Source organism: Harpia harpyja, chromosome Z, assembly GCF_026419915.1.
Source record: "Harpia harpyja isolate bHarHar1 chromosome Z, bHarHar1 primary haplotype, whole genome shotgun sequence".
NCBI classification, from domain to species: Eukaryota; Metazoa; Chordata; class Aves; order Accipitriformes; family Accipitridae; genus Harpia; species Harpia harpyja.
The window spans coordinates 99111571-99129669 of NC_068969.1; positions in this window are offsets into that span (position 1 = coordinate 99111571).

The following is an 18099-nucleotide window of genomic DNA, read 5'->3' on the forward strand; positions in this document are numbered from 1 at the left end:
TACATGGAGTGAGGGCTCAAAAGCTAGAATTCCTGGAGAAATGTGGCAGTTTCATCCAACAAACTCTCCCCCTGCACAAGCAGTGATGCTCAAAAATCTTTCCTATTTCTGCCCAGCTGCTGCAGTTAGTCTCCCTCTATCTCTACTCAGCTGAGGTTAAGTGCATACTTTAATGTCTTTGTGCATATTTGTGAAGTAGGAGCATATACCTTCTGACCCTAAAGAAAGGAGAGCAAGGGAAATGTCAGCAGTGGGGTGAGAGGTTTGTATAATCAGGCAAATACGCTCAAGTCACACTGGCTGCTACTTGGCCATTAACAGGGAGCTAAAAGAGGAGGTCTGGGAAGGAGGGGCTCACAGTGGCGTTCCTCTTTCCTCCCAGATTGCTCTGGTGCTGCAGTGGCATTGTTGTGATGCAGTTCACAGGGGCACTGACTCTTTGCTGCTCTGAACTATCACGACCCTCAGCCTAGCTGTGAGGTGGTCTCTTTGAGGCAGGCGGAGCTAAGTGATCTTCAGTTTGTTGCACAGACTGAAATAAGAAAATGCTCTGGCTTAACCTCTCCTCTCAGGAGAAAATTCACTCTGATTCACTCTGATTCACCTGATGAATATCAAGTAATTCCTAAAACTTTGACCTATGGCTTAAATGGGATTTTAGTGTACAGGACAAGATGCTTGCTAATGCTTTTGTATAAATCTGCATTGCACTTTTTGCAGTAAGGCATTCCATGCAATGTTTTTGATCAATCCATGTTACTCCTTAATATCTTTGCCTACTTTGAGGGTGACATGTAGATGTGTTTAAGCTTATCTAATTCAATGCTCTTGTGGTTTAATTTTTCACTTTGTCTTATTGTCTACCTTCATTTTTTCTTGACAGTGTGCCTCCAGGAAATATTTTCCTGTTGCATGCATTTTGACATCCCCAGTGATCTGTTATACTGTCAGCTGCTGGAACTACTCATGAATTATTTTTTTTTTCCTCATCCCTGTTCTTCAGGTAGTCTTCTCTTCTTGTAACACATTTCTCAGGCCTTCAGTAAAAGAAGGTGCAATGCCTCCTCTCCAAAGCCAAATTCTTCCCATTTAAACCACTGAAACTCTGTAGATCTGTTGAATATTATGTAGTCATTTCTTTTATTTTTTAAGTGAAATGAAGCAGAACCTACATTGTAGTAAATGCAATAGGAACGGGTATTGCATGTGAAGGTCTCTCTTTCTGTGCTCTTTCAGCCTCCTATTTAAACAGTTGTAACTGTGTTTTACAGAAAGGCACTAACCTCCTTCTTAGTGAGGACACGCAAGCTTGACAAACAGGAGATACTGTGGTTGTTCCGGTTGATCTAGAAAGCTTAGTGGCAACATGTTTCCCATCCAAATGAACAGAGATAATTGCCCCTTACCAAAACTCAGGGAGACTGAGTGCCATCATGGGCATCTCTAATCCAGGTATTGCAAGGTTTAAAAAAAAAAAAAAAAAAGTATTGCAGTGTGATTCAAGGAAACAGATTCAGGGAACGTACCTTTGAGAGCCAAATGTGACTCATTGCATTTGAGATTCTCTTTTTTCTCTTTTAAAGAAGAAAGTACTGTTGTTAGGTAACTTATGCTCCTACTGGATTTTTAGGTTCTTTGTTCTAGATTTCCACTGGAGAATGAGACATACAAGTTATTTTCTTACAGCTAGGCATCTCAGTCTGCCTAGGCACCAAAGTAAGTAGTCTGGATACAACCCCAGTTTTAACCACAGAAGCTGCTTCACCTTTCTGAATACTGTATTTCATGGGGGAAAAAAAAAAAAAGTTGCTTTTCTGAGGTAAACTCTAGCTGGAGCCACATTGCAGAGAGGAAACTAGAACTGTTTGCATGTGGTTAATGTGCAAGTGGTATGGAAGAAGAATTATAGAATCCTATTTGCTAAATATACCTTCAAGTTTACTGAATAGACTAAAGCTGTTTTTGCAACCATGCTAACTTTCTGCTGAATACGTGAAAGGAGTACCTGCTCCTCAGTCCTGAATCAAAGTCAGAGAAATGAGGCTTAGTGTCTGCCAACAGCATAGAATAAAGCTTTTCAGTTTACTACTTTAATGTGGCCACCTGCCAGTCAGCCACCAAATTTTGATTGCTATTTTAACATTAATGTTATTTTAACAAAGCACTCATAACAGAAATAATTGTGATACTTGACAGTGAAGAAATCTTTTAGTGACCATCTGCCAAAATACTCTTATACAGCAGGAGATAAATCTCTTCCAAAATTTCAGTATTTACTGAGCTCTTAATGCTTCACAGTGAAACTCCTAGTAAGTCTTACCCTGGTAGCTTCATAGAATACTGTGACTGGGAAAAAAACTGTTATGATGCATCATCTGCAGCTGTTGGGGGGGAAGGATTTGTTTCAAAGTCTTGCTAGTTTTTGTTGTTTTGAAAGGCACTGTCTGATGATTGTGAAGCAAGAATTCCACTTGTTTGGTTTTTTTTTTCATATCAGCTCTGGAAGATGACCATAAATTAAAATCTGTAAATATTTTTCTATTTTAACCCATTTAAACACATGAGGCAGTTCCCAGTTTGTACTTTTAAAATTATCATTTACCACTGTACTAATAAGAAAAATTAGACTGTAACCCCCTCCTGAACTTTTAAATAAAGTTACCATTGAACTTAACTTAAATAAATTTAACTTAAACTAAACTTAAACACCCCTCAAACTGCAGTCACAGTCCATGGAAACAACTGATAATTGTGACTAGAATAAAGAGGAAATAATATCAACAAATTACATGTATTTAACCATAAAAGTACCTTGAAGATAAATTTGCAGGAAGAATTTTGCATCCATGTTACAAAACCCCGAAATGATCACATAGAATTCATAACTGACAGGAAGACCCAATACTCTAACTGTTCTCTGCTTTTGCATTTTACAATTAGTTTTTTCATTCAGGGGTATGAATTACACTTAGAGACAGTGTAGTGATTGCACAGAAAGCATCCATTGCTGTGAGACCAGTGTTTTTCTTTAGCCATGAAAGAGAATCACAGCTCACAACTGTGCATGCAGGTAGTGGTCTAGTCCACACTAGAGGCAGAAATACTAATATACTTCCGAACATCAGCTATTTAAAATGTTTAATTCCTTTTTGGTGTAAATTTATCTGGAAGTTGAAAATGGTCCTCAGTCACAGTATGAGTGTCCTGCATTATATTATTTGTGTTGCAGTCAAGTGTGCTAGGGTACAGCTATATGGGCTACCATCCTCTGAGGCCTTCTTGGAGACAAGATATGTATCTCTTGAGCCTACCCTACTAAGCAAATTTTTAAAGAAATAAATACTGTATGTGCCAAGAGTGCTTTGTGTAGGCAAGTTTATTGATCCATCAGTTGGGGAAACCTGCCCTGAGGGTGAATGAGAGGAATGGCCATGTGAGACCACTGTAGCAGGCCTAAGAACAGAAAGCAGTCCCAAGCCTGTATTTGATAATGAACTTTGTATAGTATTTAGAGATCAGTTACAATGCTCAGTAAGTGCAGAATTGGGCTTTAGCTTAGAAATATTTGTGAAGGAAAGTAGTCTGTCCCAGGGCTGCACAGTTCTCCCTGTGGCTTGTTTACAGATGGCCTATCTCTTTCTTGTGAGAAATGGTAAAATTAAACAGATAGAAAGAGAACCCAAAAGGATGTCACTAAGGTGGCAAAGGAGAAAATCTGACTGATTAAATCTTAATCACAGTGGCCTTGGAGAGGTTTTTATACTGATTCTAGGAAGTTTTAGGATTTCTCAGTGTATACAGATCAGACTTGAGATTACAGGGAGAGAGTGTAAGGGCTTTGAGTCAAGTGACTTCGTGTTGCTCTGTGGTGATACAGCCTCACAGAGCAGCAGTGAAACTGCTAAACATCAAAGGTATTAAAAAAAATTACTATAGCATATTTTTTCATAAACTTGTTTTACTGTTTGAGCTCTTAAGCAAGCTACTGCACACACTAATTAAATTCACTTAAAGATGTATAACGAGTCTCTACATGAACATTGTAGATCTTACTGGTACTGACTTCAAGACTTGCAGGCACATCATCTTCAAGGTGTCTAAATCTTGAAGGAACTTCACATTTAAATAGTTTGTAATATGTTAATAGAAAATATGGGGGGGGGTTGTTTATTGTCAAGATATGGATAATCGTCTAAACAAGTTTTTTATACAGACAGGGAGGTAAGTGTGGACAAGCAAATTATCACCAGTGATGCAAAAGTTGCTGTATGTGTGCTTCAAAAAAGCTGAAAACCAATGTTTGACCTTCCTTTTACAGAAAGCTTGAAAATTAAAAACAATGATGACTGCCACATCTGTAGCTTTGCATCGATGGCTTTTCTGTTTACATGAACACTCTGTCTCTCATCCTCAGGCTCGCACCTGTCAAAGTTAGAATTTCAGTACTTCCAAATTTTAGACAAGCATCTGTGTACAACAGCCCACTTACTTACGCTGTTTCTTTCTGTACCTACTGGAGAGATACTTTTTTTTTTTTTACTTATAAAGCTGTGTCAGTGCTATAAACTGCCCAACAAACTTCTCTAAAACAAATGAAAAAAATTAAATTCAACATGAATTTTCCTCCACAGAATGATGAGACAAATGGAAAGTCTGGATAGGGATTACTAACAGTCTTCAGTGTAAAATGTAAAGGGCATCCAATTAGTTTAACAGAAGGTAGGTTCAGAACAAAGTATCAGTTTTTTTCATGCAGTGGATTGGGACTTCTTTCTTACAGCTGTTATGGATGTTAAAAGTCTGTAGTTTCAGAGGAATGTAGGAGGGATGATGGACAAGCAATGGAAGACAAAGCTGTGGAAAGGTTGTAACACCTGATCCTATCCAGAAGCCACTTGTGTCTGAAATATGCTTAGGCAAAATACCATGTTTATTTGCACTCTTACATTCTTTCCTAGGTACCCCTAGGGAAATGTTAGGCTTAGATGGTTCCTTGGACTGAAAATACAAACTCTTGTCATGTTTTATAACATCTTCAGTATGATTAGGAAAATGCAAGTTAAGATTTAGCTTATCATGCATGTGAAGCATAAGCAGCTAGGTCTTTTTAAAAACAAGTAAAACCCCTGTATCCAGGATACTGCCAAAGGTTGCCAGATCACAGCCATCTTTGGCAGAAATTAAGTCATGGATTTTTATGTCATATTATTTTTCTGGAAAGAAAATAATATTGTTAGTTTTTGTACAAGATTCTTCTTTCTTTGTGGGAAACAAGGATTAGAGCTTGGAGTTTTCTTTGAAAGGATGCAATGCTACCTCCCTAGTACCTGTTACTTCATGAATTGGGTAGTTTTCCTCAAATGCATGTGGAGTTGAAATGCCTTCAGGGAGTGGTCTAATCCACATTAGATATTCACCTAGTTCAGTATAAAGAGTCAGCAGGTACTATTAGATGCCAACTGTATGCTCAGAGTCCAGCACAAGAAGGTTTCTTCTCTGGGTGCACCTGGTGATGCAAATAACATGGTTGAGCCCAGAGTGTCCAGCAGGGAAGTAGGGACGTTGGCACAAGAGGTACTGTCCTGGTGCACAGGGTCCTTCAGCAGGTCAGGAGGCATTTCAAAGGGAATAATCTCCCACCACTAACTCTGCACTTTAAAGTAAGGTACTGCAGTTACATATGCAAGCTAGAAGAAAAGCAGGCAAGAGCATTTGCACTCTTGTGAGGGCTCTCAGTTGGCCTGGTGGACAGGTACGCACTACAGTATTTGGTATAGCTTAGATGTCTGCTTAGCCATATGCTCTGCGCTCTGTTGCTGCAAGGTTTGGGATCAGAATCTTCTGTACATGTTTAGGGATTTATTTTTTGTATGCGTGACTCCTTCTATAAGATAGTTAACCACTCTGATTGGAACAATTTTCACTTTAAGTTTACACTGTAGCTTCTTGAAGTTGAAGAAATTAAGAGACTCTGTACAACATTTAGCGGTATTCATACTTATGTTTAAAATTATAGAATTATTCTGTTGTGGTTTAAGCCCAGCCGGTAACAAAGCACCACGCAGCCGCTCGCTCACTCCTCCCCACCCCTCAGCCACGGTGCGATGAGGAGAAATATAAAGGCAGGCTTGTGGGTTGAGATAAGGACTGGGAGGGATCACTCACCACTTATGGTCACAGGCAAAAGACAGGCTCAACTTGGGGAAGAAACAAAATCAATTTAATTTACTACAAATCAAAACAAAACAAGGAATCCCCTCCTCTAGCGCACCTCCTCCCCCTCCTTCACTGACCTCGGTATCTGCAGAAGGGTTCCTCTCACATCCCAATCCCGCTACTCACTACCAGTTCCCCTTCTTAACTCTGTTCTCCCAGAGGCACTACCACCGTCACTGATTGGGTTGGCCTGGGCCAGTGGCGGGTCTGACTTGGAGCCGGGGGAGCTTCTAGCAGCTTCTCACAGGAGCCACACCTGCAGCCTCTGCCCCGCTACCAAAAAAACCCGCGCCACACAAACCTATAACATATTCTTAATATTGAAACACACTATAGCTATGAATCAAGTCTCACACTTATGCATGCATGCTTTCAATGGGTTTGCCTCTTAAGAATGTTAAATTTACACGATCAACTAGCAAAGAACAGTATCGTTGTTTAAGAAGAAATACCAAATATAACTTCCATGAAAGCTTATTTCTGAAGCAAAAGGAGCCTCAGCAGTAGCCTGATATATCTGATACATTTCAGAGAGGAAATGTGAGAGTTGCATACTGTTGAAGAAAAGCAGCTCTTCAAGCCCCCCTCTCCCAGAAACCTTGGCCCCCTCACACCCTACTTGTGCAAACTGCTGTGGAGCGGGTTTCTGCTTTGTCCTCCTGGCCAGTCCTGGGCCCTTCTGTGGCCCTGCAAAACACTGCACAGCTCCCCTGCACCTGATCTACAGTAGGAGGCTGATGCCCTTGAAAGTAATTTCTCTGGATGGCCCTTTCTTTACGTAAAATGCTCTAACAGAAGAATGGCTCTTTGGCACAGAAAGATTTCTGTGTTTTCTGTATCTGGTTATCCAGCATACAAAATATGAGAAAGCAGCAGCAGCAACTCATGATCTCAGATAATACCAAATACAAATGGAACAGATTTATATGTTTCTGAATCCAAAGGAACTCAGCCTTTGTGATGCAACTTCCCACAGATGTCTGCAGATACTAATTCTAATTGTATAGCTTCTTGTTTTATTGAAATATCTAATAGCCAGTACAATTGCAATTTGGTTTAATGAAGATCTTGAAGGACACATCAAAACTCTGACAAATGGAAAAACATGCTCTTCTTCAAATATGTCTATGTACAAACCAGTATGCCATAAGAAACCAAAAGCTTTCCCTGCCTTATTTCTAGAAGACATGTCACAGGTCATGCATTATCTTTAAGTGTCTGATGTAGAAGATGGTGTGCTTGCCATGATTTTAAGAGACTTTTCTTGAGAAATGCTGTCATTGGTTGATTGCCATGTTCAAGGGCTCTTCATTTTTTATTTCTGAAACTGGAAAAGTCCTTTGATTCCTTAAAGGCTGACTCTAGGGGTCCCCTCCAGTCTTCTGCATGTATGAAGAAGTTGTCATCCTGTCCATCCAACTGATCTTTCTCTAGCTGCAAGTGATTGACCCCCAAACTATTCAAGGATATTGTGTCATGGTCACATTTGACAAGAAATGAGGATAGAAAGTAAGTAAAGTGCTCTAGCAATCAAAGGTCTTCACAGCCTGGAGAACAACAAACTCTCTGCTCAAGGGTTGGCAGGTGTTTGAAGATCGAACTGGAGGCATCACAAACACACATGATCAAGCAACAGCAACTGCCTCACACTGTTGAAAGGTCAAGTGACGGCAAGCAAAGGCTGCTCTCCAGCTGTAAATAGACATTCATCAAACACCTTGGGCACCCTAACGAACTCTGTGACTGGGAGGGCATTAACATAAGCATGTATAAGATGTAAACTTACAGACATCTTCCATGAGGACTGGAAGAGTTGGTCATTTACTATGATTTGTTTCTGATACTCTGCTTCCACATCTTGAGTTGTAGAAGCAGAAATACCACTCTGAGGCAATGGCAGGTCAACATATTAGCACCTTTCTTGTTCGCATGAGTGTCTTCCTGATGGCTTTTTTCCGTATTCCTCAGCAGAGGTTACTCATGCCTTCATATCCTTTATATTCTTTAAAGACCACCTTGCCTAGATTTCAGGTCTTTTCTTAAGACTCAGGTCTTTCATGTGGTGCTTGTAATTGTATTTGTGAATTTTCTTATACCAAGTGGTATCATAGTTTAAACAAGAGTTTGATAAAACAATTGTGCAGAGGGAGATGGCTTAAAATATTATTTTTTATTTGAATGTTAACTTTGATTCATGTCAATAGCTACAGCACTGAAAATATCATCATTTCTGTAGTGAATCTACAGTATCTTACAATAAAATACCCCATAAAATTTACTTAGGAGTTGTTGACAACCTTCTCTAGCTAATGATCAGAGCATAGTACAGATGATAGGTATCATATCTGTATGTCTTTACAAAACTAGAAAATTTTTAACTGATTTCTTTAAACGTGAAGAACAGAAATCTGTCTGGGGCTCATGCACGATGTTGAGATTCAAGATGCAGGAATTTTACTTATTACTCAACTTTATTTTGTTTTGTGAACTTATATTGCTCTATGTTAGTACCATCAGATGAAGGCATAGTCTACACGTGAAATAGTGTTTATAGTCACTGGTGGCACTAACATGGGGCAAGAGAGGCTACAGCTCTCTTCCCTCTGGTGGTTAATCTGCATTTGATTAAGGTTATGTTTACACAACTTCTTAAAATCCATTTACCTGTATTAAGCCATACTTCCCTTTTTGGTTAACTTTTGGGGGTTTTTTTAATAATTTCTTTCCTTTGTGCTGCTCTGTGCTGTGTTGTCATTATGAAATTATCAAGCTTTGTTTTAAAAAAATCCAAAGCATTTCAGGTCACAGGTAATGCTGGAGAGGAATCACAGGTTCATGTTAACATCCTACTCCTATGTTAATACTGCTTAAAGGGGGTGGTTTAGCTGTGTTCTGTACTTTATCCTCTCCACAGTGGTTCAGTACATGGTTGCAGCAGTGCACCATATAGCTTGCAGATACAGACATTTCTCATTACAGTGTCACAGATCTGTGCAGGAATGTAAGACAGTGTCTCTAAATTGTGGCGCAGATCTCTATTGTTAACAAAAAATTTTTAACTGCGGTGGTGGAGAGGGGAGTCACAAGAAAGTTAAAGTATTAATATACTTCATTATGCCTGACAGTAGAAACATATTGGTTGGCAAATTAATATAAACATAACATGATGACTAAACCACTTAACACAGAAAATACACCAGCACACATACGTGCATTAGTACAGTATGGGAAACTTCTATTTATACTTAGTACTTAGATACTTTATACGTGCTGCAGTAGGTGGGACCATAATATATCTCAACACAGTCTCCACAGCTGTAAGCTTTAAAAAGCAAGCTCCAAGGGTGGAACTTTCCAAAAGATTCTTTGTTCTTCTTCAACAGTTGTGAAAGACCGGTTTATTGATGGCCCTTTTTCAGAAGCAGAACCCTAGAGTTATGGAAGTCATGTCCTTTAATTTATTCTCATGATAATATTTGGACTCCTTCATGTGCTTATTGTGGGGGTTTGTGCCTGAGATGTGTTGAGAGTATATGAATATATTTCACATAAAATAGTTACCAGTATCAAAGTGGTACTTGTGCTGCTTCTAAAATGTTTCCATTTTCTGCAGTAAGCCTGTTGGGGCAGAGTTTTTGGGTTTGATTTCTCTGAATTTTACTTCTAGATATGCAGTCATTTAGGAGATGCAAGTTTTGTGCTATGACTAAATTTTTTTTTTTTTTTTTCTTTCAGAACAAAGAATTTTCAATGATTTCTTAAACTGCTAAATCGCTAACTGCTTGAACCTGCAGTTTGTGGAAGATAGAATCCAGAATATTTAAATTTAGCCAACAAAGAGCCACAAATTATGTTAGATAAAATTTTATGGGTGAACAGCTAGGTGAGCAAATGCTGGATTAAATGCAGTGGGTAGTGGTTAATGGGTTGTACTCTACCTGGAAACTGTTAACAGGTTGAGAACCATGGGTCTATCCTGGGATCTATCCTACTTAATCACTTTTTCCACAACCAGGAGGAGGTAAGGGAACATTTGCTCCTCAGGCTGGCAGGTAAGGGGACCCTGAGTGATGGGACTGCTTCTGACTGGAGAAAGGAAGGCTTTGGGGGCACCTCAGAGCAGCCTTCTCCTGCCTATGACCTACAAGTTGCGAAGATGGAGCCAGGCTCTTCACAGCCTGACAGTAGCACGAGAGACAGTGGGCATAGACTAAAATAAGACAAATTCAGACTGGAGAGAAAGGGAAACCTTTTTCCTCATGGGGACAGTCCATAGTGGAGAAGGCTGCCCAGAGAGGTTGTGTGGTCTGCATCCTCAGAGGTTTTGATGGCTAGGCTTGAGAAAGCCCTGAGCCACATGGTCCGACCTCCTCAGTGATGGTGTTCTCAGTAGAAGGTTGGATTGGAGACCTCCCAACATCCTTTTCAACCTGAATTATTCCATGTTAGAAGGACAATAGTAAGACACTGTCCTCCTCTCACAAGAAGCAGTGATGTAAGGATTGAGGTAGAAGGAACTGTTTCACTTGGCAGCTTCCACACTTCATTAACAGCCAAGAGAGAGCTTTCATATCAGTCGTTTTCTGTGAACACCAAGATGAGACAGAAGGTTCCACAACTGTATTTGCTGGTTCAGCCTAGTTCCCTGGACATTTTGAAAACTTAGTGCATTTCCAAAAGGACAACTTTGCACATAAGACTGTACTTTGATGCTTTGGGCTACACTAGCATTTCTAAGCATCATTTTTGTGGAAAAATGTAATTGGACGATGGACTGACGTTTGTTGAATGACTGATATTTGTGTTGAGTATATATAAATAATGCAATACAGAATACTAAAATGTTAGTGCCATGCAATATATGCATATCAGACAGGTATGAAAGAATAACACTCAGGGAAAAACAAATACATAAAATAGGAATTGAGTATTACTTTACTTTTAAAAGCTAATTGAATTACCTGAAAATACATTTTTATTTTCAATGTAAAAATTGTAACACATAAGAACTATGTATTTATGTATATTAAACTACAGCATACCTGCTAATGAAGGTACTCTGTAGTATCCTATGAGGACAATGTAACAAGCATTGAAGTAACAGAATGAAGTGTTTTGTGATACATTACTTTGGTTTTTTTCTTCCAGAAATTTACTGTAGATTATTTACAAATCATGCTCTGTTGCGTTTCACTCAGTATCTTGAGTGCCCAGTGCTCTACAGTTTGTGAAAAGGTATATATATAGTGTAAAAGCAATGAACAGTTCTCTCGAGGTGCTGTGTATACACAGCTCCTGCTGGAGACATAGTTTTGTTTCTTTAGGTCGTGCTGCAGGGCATGCATGTCTGGAACATTATTAATTCCTAAATGTAATTTTCTGTAGTTATTTTGCAGTGTTTGAATGCATTTACTTCTTGCACATCCATGATGTTAAAAAAAAAAAAATAATTAAAGCTGAAAGATTAGATCACTAGGAAAACATTTTTGTGTTGCCATACTGCCTCTCCACAGAATGACAGTATATTGCATAGATACAGATTTGGTGTCTGATGTAGGGACAGAAAATCACAAAGCAGCTGATACAGTGTTTATCATCTTAACACTTTTCTAGTTGAAATAACAAAAGCTTTTTTTTTTCTCCTTCAAAAGACCAATACTTAAAGGGTGTTGATTTATGTAAATCAATAATTTATCAGCTTGTTCTCTTTCTCCACTGCCAACCAGATGCTTCTAGCTTTGCTCTGCCAGACGATGTCAGCTGCAAAGCATAATGGCCTTGTGCTTCATGTAGAAATAAGAACATAAATATTTAAAAAATCCTGCTACAGGAAGTGAGGGGGAGTTAGGGTGGGGGTGAGAGATTTTGCTGGTTTACTGTGAGAGCAGTGCAGGTCTACATATTTTATGGGCTGGTTTTATCGGAAGTGGAGGCAGGGACATTTCAGTCTGATTTTTATCTCCTAACAAGACTGACAGACCCAAGTCTTTTCATGGCAATTTGTTGAAGATATCTGGTGAAGCTTTCTAGGGGATGAACACACAGCAATGTGTTCCTCTGGTATTGGTTGGCATGGCAACTAGTAAAAGACTATTCAACATCCATAGGTTTCAAAAAGGTTGAAGCCTAGTTGAAAATCCATTTGGGCTCCTATCTGCAAAATTCTCCTTTTGAAATGCACTAAACCATTTTTCAGGGAACCAGGCTGAACCAGTAAGTACAATTGTGGAGCCTTCTGTCCCAAATAATTTCCAAAGCACAGTATTAATGATTCCAGGAAGCAGAGGCCTGAGATGATAGACAGTATTACTGGCACTGTACAAAACAGAATATTACCAGAAGGCTGGTAAAGACTGCTGAAGCCTGGGGGTAGTGCAGGGAAAGATGAGACAGAGGGGAGAGAAAAATGCTGTTATCAAAGTTTAATACAGTAATTATCATGAGTCACCACAGGCAAATAACAGATTATGCTTCATCATCACATATTGTTAAATAATATAAAGTTTATTCTATACAAGGCACTCCACTCCCTGCTTGACAAGGTCATATCACACAAACACACCCAACAGCTATACAATATAGGTTGCTTATTTAAAAAGACTGACATAGGAAAAAATATCTTGAAAAGTGGTGTTCACATCTCCTGCACAAAACCAAGTAAATTGTCTTTGATGGATAACTATGTGAATATTAAGAAAAGAAAGAATTTACCACCCTGGGTGTTGTCCTCCCATAGTCATTAGTCTCAATGCCTATGCAGGATATGCATTTTGGAAATAGATTCATTTGGAGTTTGCTTTTCTTTCCGCAACCTGTCCCTTCACAAAGACAGTGGATTAACGGCTGTACCAACTTTGTAGAGTTACTTTCTAGATTTGAAACAGTTTACATAATGGAGTTCAAGGGCTGATTAACTGGAAGCACACTATAACTGGAGCTGTAACCAGAGAACCATGTGGAAGACAAGTGTGGATCATTGGAAGGTGCAAGCTTAGTTATGAAAACATGGTATTCTTTCATTTCTTTCATGCAGGTGTATACAAAATAGGAACAGAAGCCAGTTAACAGAGTCAGTCTAGGTTAGAAAACCCCTGTCTACACACTTTGCAACTAATAAAGCAGGACTATAGGAGACCTTTTCATAGGGCAGAGGACAGTGGAATACATACTGTCTATAGTTTGTGTCTTTTTTTCAGGAAAATAAAGCATGGTCATACACCTCTGAAATCCAGGATAATCACACTGTTGAGGGCTGCTGATTTCAGTGTCCTTGGGAACATACACTAAATCGGTAAAATAGGAATTGCTGTAGGGAGAGTGTGTGTGTGCATGTGCTTGTATCTGTGCTTATATTTTCTTTTTATGTATGTATTTTTGTCTGTTACTAAATTATATAGGATATTTGGGAATTTATTAGTGTGATATATTTTCTCCTTGAGTATAAACTTTAAAAAAATAAAAGAAATTGATTACTAAGTCTGTGTTCAAAATGCTAAGCTTGACTACACTGTTTCCCCTTTACCTGGATCTCCTTAGGAAACTGGATGTAAACCTTAACAAGGGTTATCTGGGTTAAATACAATTGCAGTAAACTGTACAGCAATGGGTAACCTGGCTCTAATTAGAGTTAAAACTTTTTTCTCTTCCCCACCCCCAAAAACTTTGCCTGTGATCTTTTCAAATTTAGAGCAGAGAATAGAAGATAACTCCTGCTCAACCTATTCCTCCTCACCCCCAAATTATGATTATATATTCTTCTTGGCTGCGATAAAGTGATGAATATAATGCATTTATGTATGACTTTAAAACTTGCAGCTGAAGCACAAAGTTCATCTTTTTTCCCACTAATGAAGTGACATTTGCTATCCTAATATTGCTGTTCTATGAGTTAATATGGATTGTTTCAGTGAGATCCCTCTTCAGACATCCAGTCTCCAGTGTTTCACTTCACATTTTTGGATCTATGTAGGTGGTTCAGAAGAGATGGATTCAGTCTATAACTACTTGTTATTGAAGGAGTTCTCTAGCAATGAGTTCCCTTATTAACCATAAAGTTGGCAGAGGTCGTTAATTTGATGCTTTCTTACTTGGACCAACAACATACATACAAGATCATGTGCGTATGAGTGGAAGTGTCAAGGGCTGGTGCCACCCCGATGTCCTATTGACATGTATTTTAGCAGCAAAGGCACAATGGCCATAGGCACTGCTTGGATGACACTCTAGGACACTTCATTTCAAGAGGAAGTGAAGACTGGCATAGACATTCATGGAATCACAGAATTGTTGAGGTTGGAAGGGACCTCTAGAAATCATCTGATCCAGTCTCCCTGCTCACACAGTGCCCCCGAGAGCCAGTTCCCCAGGACCATGTCCAGATGGCTTTTGAAGATCTCCATGGATGGAGATTCCACAACCTCTCTGGGTAACCTGGTCCAGTGCTTAGTCATCCTCACAGGAAAAAAGTGTTTCCTGATGTTCAGGCAGAACCTCATGTGTTTCAGTTTATTGTCATTGCCTCTTGTCCTGCCACTGGACACCACTGCTTCCAGTTAAGCACAATTCTTCTTTGCACTCTCCCTTCAGGTTTTTGTATACACTGATAAGATTCCTGCTTTCATATACACTGCTCCTAGAGCCTGTGATCCTCTTTGTTCTTGTGAGGAACATGCATTTCCTTGCTTTTTAATTCAGTGAAAGGAAGCCTGCTTGCATTTACATTATTTAGTTATTTTTAAGGTCAAATACTTAGCAAGGACTCTGTATGCATACTGAGTTCAGTATGGCTGAAACTAGCCCTGTCATAGACCCAGGAGAAGCTAATGACAAGAACTTCAAAATGTTTAGTCACTGTATTATAGGAATGACTGCAGAGGGTTTTTTTGTATTTCACTAGGGGCAGTAAAATTTCTCTTAGGCAGCAATGGTTTTGAGTCTTGAGTATGTCCTCATGTGCCATAGCATTTCCAGTAAATGGATAGATGGCAATCTAAAGTGAATCCAGTTAGATGTAATTTTATCCTTTTTTTTGTGCCTTTAGAATGTATCAGCATAAATTCCAGATCAAGGAGAAAACACCTTATTTTCCCACTATATACCTGCTTTCTTGGTCAGGTAAATCAATTCATACATCTTTGCAAGATGTTGCATTTTGAAGAAAAAAGCACCTTACTCCAAGTTGAATCATCAACACTGAAGGTACCCCATGGGCTTCAGCCTCCATGGACATATAGACAGCCCACCTACAGTAGCTAGTTAACAGTGCCTAGAGGTAGATATCTGTTCAGTTACCGTTCACTTCTTGATCACATCTGTCTTCTGTGTGAAAATATCAGCACTTTTTAATGACTGCAGATGTAAGGAGTCTCTTACACCTATTTGAATTCCTTGTTAGCCCCCAAAATACTAAAACTTTGGGAAGACCCTAATTAAAGGGGGAAAAAAAAGACACATCTAGTTCCCTGCTTGATTTGGTGATTAAACTTCATTCTGTCTTTTTGTTGTCCTGCAATGTCAAATGGTTGACTGCACTTCAGAAGAAGGATCCTAGTTTTATTCTTTCTACCTACAGTGTACATTGAAGTATTAGATTAAATTTTGATGCAAGCTTTTCTTTGCTTACTGCAATCCATGAGCTGGATCCACTAAGTGAAAAATTACACTCAGTACAAAATATTTATACTTTTGGGATATTTCTTTTTATTTTCATATGCCTGGTTCTAAGAGTCCATCTATTTTTTTCATTTGGTACATAAATAAATGGGACCTTTAAGTTACTCCTCATGTGTGTTGCTAGGAGTCTTCACTACCAATGTACACAAACAGATTCCTCTGTCTTGGACCCTCTCTTTTTCTAGGAACACTAAATGCCACAGATACCAAATTATTTGAATGACCTGTCATCTTATTATTGCATAGCCTTAATAAATCTTCTGTAAGGTGTTGCCTTTCATTACCTTGGTTTCCTCAATTGTAAGCAATGCTGCTTTATCACTAAAGAAATAGCAGAATGGTTATTATTTAATTACTTAAACATTTCTGACTTGATAAATATTTTACAGAAACATTAAAATTATATATCATCTTTAGACATCTTAATTTTGATTGGTTACTGACTAATAACTAAATAAGTAACTGGCCTTCAATGTAAGGTACACAGATTACTTAAAATAAATTCTATTTGCAGAATATCCATTATCTAATCATGCCTGATTTAAGAAAATTATTTAGAAGAGCAATGAGACTTAAACAAGAATGACCCCCCTGAAAAAATCTTTCCACTACAGATGGTGATTTCCAACCAATCATGGCAGTGAGAAGCTATTACTTTATTCTACAGTAAAAGGAATACTTTGAAGGTTAAAGAAAGGTGAATAGTATAACTCACTCCAGTGACTTCTTCCCAGCTTACTCCCCCAGATGCAACTGCTCTCCATTTTAAACCCAGACTTCATTTTTAATTAATACATATCAAGCTGTCCTTAACCTGGTTTCAACACACTACTCCCAGTCTCACTTTAAACTTCAGTTATCCTTTAATAAAAATAAGATGTGTTAAGATCTCAGCCAGCTCAGGCAGTCACATACACTCATTGTTTTCTGTTCCAAATCAGAAAAGTGTGCTATATAATAAATCTTTTTTCACTGTGATCCTTTGCAAAATGTTAACTGAAACGCTTAGGACTGATGGACTCAAAGAGCTGTGTGATCACTTAGGCTCTGTTGTGGCTCTGAGACTTAGAACCAGAACTAGCATGAGAAACAGGCTGAAGTAAAATTTTGCCTTGGAGCTTGACAGCTTTTGGACAGCTCGATCACGCCAAAACCAGGCAGAGCCAAAGCCCTCGCTCCCTCTGTGGACTTGGCTTTAAAGCTAGGTTGAGGGAAGGCTCAGACCTCTAAAGCAGAACTGAAATGTCCAAACCAAAACTTGCAAACTAAAAAAAACCTCACTCTGTGTAATCATAGAAATGGTTAAACTCATCAGGTTTCTTTTTAGATATTTTTGATTGGTGATTCTGGCTCATAACTCCCACCAGGAACTCAATACCTGTGTCCTGACTGGGATCCAGTATCTAGGTCTTCCTTAGGGTAATTTTAATGTAAAAATGTACATCTAGCCAGCAGAAGCTCTTCAGCAATATCAGTTAATGAGCTTATAATAATGCTAAACACTTATTCAGACCTACTCCAAGAATACCCTTTTTTGATACATTGGGCTGTCCCTCAGGGAGCTGAAAGTCAGACAAGTAGACATCTGAAACATTTAGAAACCTGGACTAGTGGAGACAAAATTTTACACCAATCTCGACTTAAATTTCTCAGCTTCACCAAAGGTCTGCTCAGGCACAGAAGTCCTTTACTGGGTGTTTTAACAACTTCTTGACCTGGAAAAGTGGGCTCTCAAAGTGAGAATGTTATGAGGAAACATTTATTGCTGTCATTGAGGAAACATTTATTACTCTCATTGCTATTGCTATTAGTAATAGATTTTGCTTAGCTATGCAAATATACTCTATTTTATACACAGTGCAACCTGATTTGAAGCAGCTGCTTTTAATTCCTGCAAATGCGTAAGATACAATTTATCATAATAATATACTATATTATAAAATTACCTTGAAATTACGTATTGTTCCCCGGCTTTTAACATCAGTATCATCCTACTTTTTTTAACACCTAAATGCTTGAAGGTATCCTCAAAGTACTTGAGTTTGGGAAAGCCGCAGAAAAGAATAGGTAAACGCACACTAAGGGTCATCAGCTGTTGAAAGCTAAAACTATAAAAATGCAAGCTAAAAATAAGATATACATTTTTAACAGGTTTAGCCACTGGAACAGCCTAGAGAGAAGTGTGGCAAGTTCATAATAACCTGAAGCCAA